General features: G+C 43.3%; 1 pseudogene across 1 annotated transcript; it reads right to left on the bottom strand.

Annotated features, from left to right (window-relative positions):
• Positions 1-3,820: 3,820 nt before the first annotated feature.
• On the bottom strand, positions 3,821-4,848 carry LOC110330995 (annotated as a pseudogene). The gene has a single exon (XR_002380978.2). The product of XR_002380978.2 is annotated as an ATP synthase F(0) complex subunit B1, mitochondrial pseudogene (transcript).
• Positions 4,849-6,325: the final 1,477 nt, after the last annotated feature.

A 6,325-nucleotide genomic window follows, 5' to 3' on the forward strand; every position in this document is an offset into this window, starting at 1 on the left:
TCCTCCTTGCAGAACAGTATGAGCTACAAGACCATAAGCTTCATCAAATCACTGAAGTATAATGCCACACACGTTGCCATGGCCTTGGCATGAAGCTACCCGAAGCTGAGTCATTAGATTTCATCAGCCTCATTCTATCCTTTGTTTTTATTCAAGAATGAACCTTCTCCACACTTCAGCCTTGTATATGAGGGAAGTCTTCCCACCTGGGGATTGACAAGGTAGAACTCCGGGTAAATAGAAGCCACTTTGAAAGCTCTGGCCCTCTGGCTACTAGGGAGCACAGCTTTACATTGGTCAAGGGTATACTGAGTTTAGGCACATGAAACTGGGAGAAAATGATTGCATCTTATTCTATGATTCTTCACGCTTGTTCTCAGCTCTAATTTCATCTGGACATTTCAGAGGGAACCGACCATGTAGAGGAGAGTGTTTTTCACCTGCTCCGACATTTTTTTAGATGATTTTTGTGATTGGATAAATCAAACCTAGCTTAATTTTAAACCTCTAAGCATGCTGTGATATTGATGGAAAAAGGAAGCTGGCAGGAAAGAGAAACCAACTCTATGCTCACTTCAGCCCCTGTGTGAAAGGGTACCGAAACTGGGTGGAGGGTTTTAGCTTAGCAACACAAGTCTGTCATTTCTAACAAAGAAGGATGCTTAGAGCATAAAAAAAGGAGACTGTCATAAGGGACATAAGGAGGAAGGGACCAAAAAATTAAAATTATATCTGACAATCCAATCTCTAACATAAGTGCAGTTTTAGGTTATGCAAAATTTTTCTTTGCAGTGAAATCAAGAGCTGGCTGTAATTTCTGACACCATATTGCAATGCTGCTGCTTAGATAGCTAAGCATATGTATGTGTGGTTTATCAAACAAAGATGTTGTTGTTTAACATGCAAAGCCACAGCAGTTATATTTGTTACAAACGTTGGGTTGCATCCAGCAGAATGGGAACTACTTTTCCTGCTTTAGGCAGTCATACTTCCATTAGCTCTGGATGTGGCTCTTCGAAATTATAGTTCCCTTCTCTTTGGACCTCAAGAAAATATGAGGATGGAGAACTGGCTTAGGGTCTTTGCTCACTTGAGTTACATTTTAAAACACATGGAAGCATTCTGGAAAAAAAATCCATAGGACTACTAACTTTTCCCTTCCAGGTATGATAATAAAATCAGAAAAGGAGAGCTAACTAACTGAAATGAGAAGGAGGGGAGGGGAAGTGGGGCTGGCTGGGAGATGTCACCCTGATAAGAAGCCAGCACTATGAAAAGTGAAAGATTCCAGGGGCTGACCAGCCATCCTAGCAAATCAAAGAGACCTTATCTCCAAAAACAGATAACAATGGGGAAACTAACCTGTGCCCCCACCCACATATACAACATACACAAAGAAGGGAGGAGTGTACGAAGTGAGATAATTCACTGCTGCATATGAACAGTATTCCATGCAGACTAGTTCCCAGTCTCAACACATTTACATATGGTAACTCAGTCCATTCAAGAAAATCTGAGTGCCTCTCCCATTCAGAATGGAGTTTTGACTGGCTGGTTCTTTTGCAGGTGGCGTTCAGGAATCCACAGCTGCTGTGAGTTGATGTGTGCAGTGGCCACATCCTACTGTCTTATAATTGTGCATCTACTATGGGCAATGATAAGATTTTTCCGGATGACTTAAGTGCCCTGTCCTGTTTACTTCTTATAGCACTGTTGGTTTCTATAAATGAACCAAATGTGAATCAAAAGTAACTAGACAAGGGCCATGCAAAGGCGTGTTCCTGAATAAGAATTTGAAGCTAGATGTGCAAGATTCCAACACGTATATGAAGTTATGTATCAGTTGTGTTGTGCTAGAAGCAAAGTTCATAGAATACACATCATGGTCTCAGCACCTACCCACAGTGTATGGGAGGAAAATGAAGAATGACAGGGATTGTATTAAACAATCGTTGTGAAAGGCTTTTATTCACACCACTAAACGCTGGGGATTTAGAGTTCACCATAATGACTTGTGCTCTTTACAGTATCCGACTTCTCATGAGTCCCATATCAGAACAGGTCCACCTTGCTCTGGGGCTGATCTTCTGAAGTGACACAGCAATCCTAATGAATCCGAGAACCACAGTCAAGCATCCTGGGGCAAATAAAAGAGAACATAATACAAATTCTGACTGTGCCAACATTTTACCGATCAGACAAACTTAACTCGGGCATGTTTTTTAAAATCGATTTGAAAGGTTTTAGAAAATTACAAAAGTCACTTCAATATAAAGTGTTCTGAGAAGGAGAACTGAAGATTGAAAGAAATGGTGGGAAGAGAAGAGCCAGTGGCTTCTTGGACCCACTGTTTTGTTAAGTTTCTGACCTTGGTCTCCTCGGTGTGGATTCAGAATGAAGCCCCGCTGCCTGTGTGGATGAAGAACATATCTCCTGCTGCCTTCCAGGTATGACTCAGAGGGTGAGAAATGCATGCATCTGTCCTGGTGACTGATGGTGGGGGGAAAACTCCATTTTTCACAAATTATGGGCCTCTTTTTTTTTTTTAATGCTGGTAATGCACAGAAGATTAAAGTGAAGTCTATATTTCACAAGTGGGGGACCAAATGATTTAAAACCTGTGTTATAATGACCTACTTTAGAGTGAAGAATCAATTTCTTTTCCAGCAAGAATCTGTTAATTTAAGGAAAAGCAGAGGGGAGAGAAGAAGCGTATAAACTGAGCATAACAGAAAGCAGGGAAGGGGAGGAGGAAGGAAGCTCACCAAGGAGACTGAGCAGGCTTTTTCCTGTGGCATCTTTATGTGTTTAGCAACTTACAGAAGTTGGGAGAGAAGACGGACTTCAGATTCTGTTTTGGTTCTATCTCTTCCCCACAGAGGCTTCATTAGTTGCCTATTGCTAACAACAAATTAGCACAAATGACTACCTTATGGCAACACACACGTATTATCTTGTAGGTCACAAACCAGACATGGGTCACTCCAAACTAAAACCAAGATGGTGGCTTATATGTACTCTGGAGGCTCTAAGGAAGAAACAGTTTCCTTGCCGGCTCCAGCTGCTTGAAGCCACCCACATTTCTTAACCCATGGACTTCTGCTCCATGAAGCTGTCGATGACCAGCTGAGTCCTTCTCATAATGCATTACTTTGTCCGTTACTATCCACCTGAATCCTGCAACCTGCTTTTAAGTGCTCGCCTTAGTGGGCTCAGTCATAACCCAGGATGATCTTCTTTTAGAACAGTTGATTGTCAAACTTAATTCCACCTGTACTCTTCCTTTGGGCCACACCTAGCATACCTCCATGCTGTAGAAATGAGAGCACAGACATCCTCAGGACGTGGATGCTCACCTGCCTTGAATGGTGCTTGTGGAAGCTTGGCTTCCTCATCTATCAAGTGGGCATAAACAAATTTTCCTTGTAGAAGTCCCATAACATCTAAAGGCAGTACACGGATAATTCATCGGTAAGGGTGTGTACTCAGTGAACAGTGCCTATCATCCTTGGTCAAGGTTACTATTGTTGTGTAAAACACCATAACCAAAGCAACTTGAGGAAGAACGGTTTATTTGGCTTACTCTTCCACACCACAGTTCACCATCAAAAGATGTCAGAACAGGAACGAAACAGGAACCTGGAGGCAGGAGCTGATGCAGAGGTCATAAAGGAGTCTTGCTTACTGGCTTTCTCCCTCTGGTTTGCTCAGCTTGCTTTTTTTTTTTTTTTTTTTTTTTTTTCTGTTTCAAACATTTTATTGCAAGATGCTTTAATTAATTACAAGCTTAAACTATAACTTGGTAATCTCAGTTGGGCAGCAAGTTGCTGCAAATTGCTTATTCAAATGTGATCAGACAACTCCGCATACAGAGCAAGGATCAGAAATACCTTACTGGCCAATAGGGTTAAGCCACTAAGTGGACCTTGATCATTTCTTAGGAAAAGGTACACTATAATTTCAATAGATAGCAATACAGAAAGAGTTCTTCATATAGACTAGTTCCCATGTAACTCTCTCTGGCTATCACAACTGAGAAAGACACATTCACATAACTGGCTGAGCTTGAGCCTTCTTTGCAAGCAGCTTTAGATCTTCAATGCACTTGGCAATGGTCTCCTTTTCCTGCTGTACAGAAATGCTCTTCACCACATGCTTCTCCACCCAGTCTATCATGTGCTCTTCCTCCTTGCGACGCATCATGTTCTGTACAGAGATATGGTAGTCCAGGCGATTCTTTACCTCCTTATATGCTTTATGTAGCCGTTCCCGGTAAGTGACCTCCAAGACCAGGGCAATATTATTCCTCTGAACATCGAAGAGGTAATGGCGCTTCTGAACCAGTGCCTGCTGTGCCTTCTCCATGTTGATTGCATCCTGGATTTGTTTCATGCTCGACTGCTTTACTTCTTCTAGTTGAGCAATTTTTTCCTCATTAAGTTTGTCAATAAATTCTCCAAAAGAGGCGCCATATTTCTTAATCACATAGACAATCAGCCCTACTACTGATATGGTAGAGAAGGTCTCTAGGGTAATCACATATATTTCTTTGGATAGGAAATACAAGCCAAGTCCAGTTCCAAGCACATAGGGTCCTGTTACACCAGTCTTAGGGTAAAGGAACTGGAAAAATTCCTCAGGAATCAGCCCAAGATGTACTTTTCCTCCATATTCAGGAAGAGGTGGTAGAGGGGCAAGGCGAGGCTGTCCTGTGTGAAAGACCCTTGTTGCCTGTAATACCCCTGGACCTAGGGCGGCTGCGTTCTTCAGACACGGGGCCGCTGTGGCGGCGGCAGAAAGCACCACCCAGGACAGCATGATCGGCGAAGAGCGGGACAGCGAGCTCCGTGTCCCTGTCTCAGCCTGCTTTCTTATAGCACCCAGGACCACCAATCTAGGGATGACCCAACCCACAAGGAGCTGAGCTCCTCCCCATCAATCACTAATTTTAAAAATACCTTCCAGGCTTGCTTACTGCCTGATCTTCTGGAAGCATTTCCTCAGTTGAGGTCCCCACCTCTTCAATGACACTAGTTTGTGTCAAGTTGACAAACTAGCCAGAATAGCATCCTGATCATCATTAACTGTCAACTGACCCCACGCAAAAAGTAACTACAGGTGCCTAACAACCCCAGCACTCATTTAGCAGCAGGAAATGACAACTCTCTCAAGCTCTCTCCCCCTTCCTTTTCTTCTGTCAAACTCTCCACAACATTCTGGCGAGCTGTCAGCAGCAGCAGTGTGCTCCCACAGCCCAGCAGGGAACAACAAACTTGATTTTCTGCCTAAGTCAAAGGAGTGGGGATAGGGGGCCTTTTTACCTTTGCTTCCTACATAGACCCCTGTGTGGAGTCAAGGAAACCGAGAAAAAAGAAAGAAGTCGAAGGAGCTGGTTAAAGATCTGCCCCCTCCTGCCTCACAGAGCAGCAGTATCCCTGGCAGGAGCCCCTTCATAGCCCTCAGAGACCTCAGCAAACGTTGAAATCTTACTTTGAAAGTTCTAAATGAAAAATAAGAGATTGGCAAGCAAATATCTTTTCTCCTTTCTCGTGCCAATGTTGACCTGACTGCTGCTTTTAAGAGGAGCAAACACCTGAACATCCTCTCCTGCTGTAGAGATGAACACGGCTGGAAGTTCTGCCAAGTGCCCACCCCTTTGCCAGATCCTTTATCTCATGCCTGCTTGGTGCATGGGAAACTCGGGGGAGCTGGTCCTAGAAGCCAGTCCCGAGTAATTGACTGAAGATGCTGACAGTACACTTGGAAGCACAGACAAGACCAAATTCATGTACAACGACGAAGTAAGCAGTTTCCTCAAGATAACTATGAAACGGGGAATCATGGTCCAACAAGTACTAACAAGCCCTTCTAGGGCAGACTATCTTTTCTACAAGCCTGGCTGTAAGGACAAGTGGCTCACACACATAAGCCCAGAACTACATGGCTCTTGGCACGCCTACAGCTTCTCACAAAAGGTACAGCCTCAACCCATTTCCTGAAACTACAGAGCCTTTCTGTGGCAGGTTTCTTGTCCAATCTGTTCGCTTTGGGGGCAGGGGACAGAATAGAGGTTTCCACCATAATCACAGGAGGGACCGATGCAGACCTGGAGTGAATGTTACATCACATCTGCCATTTTGTTTTGTTTGTTTGTTTGTTTGTTTGTTTTTTCAGACCACCCTAAGATGTCTGTTTAAACAGAAGATGAGCTGCCAAGATAAGCTCAAGCAAGTACAATATTACAATACTGTATAGAACAATATAAAAGCATTTTAAAAAGAATTTGATGCCATTCAACTTGGAGAGATAAAACTAAAAAAGAAAT

The sequence above is a fragment of the Mus pahari genome, chromosome 1 (assembly GCF_900095145.1).
Source record: "Mus pahari chromosome 1, PAHARI_EIJ_v1.1, whole genome shotgun sequence".
NCBI lineage: Eukaryota > Metazoa > Chordata > Mammalia > Rodentia > Muridae > Mus > Mus pahari.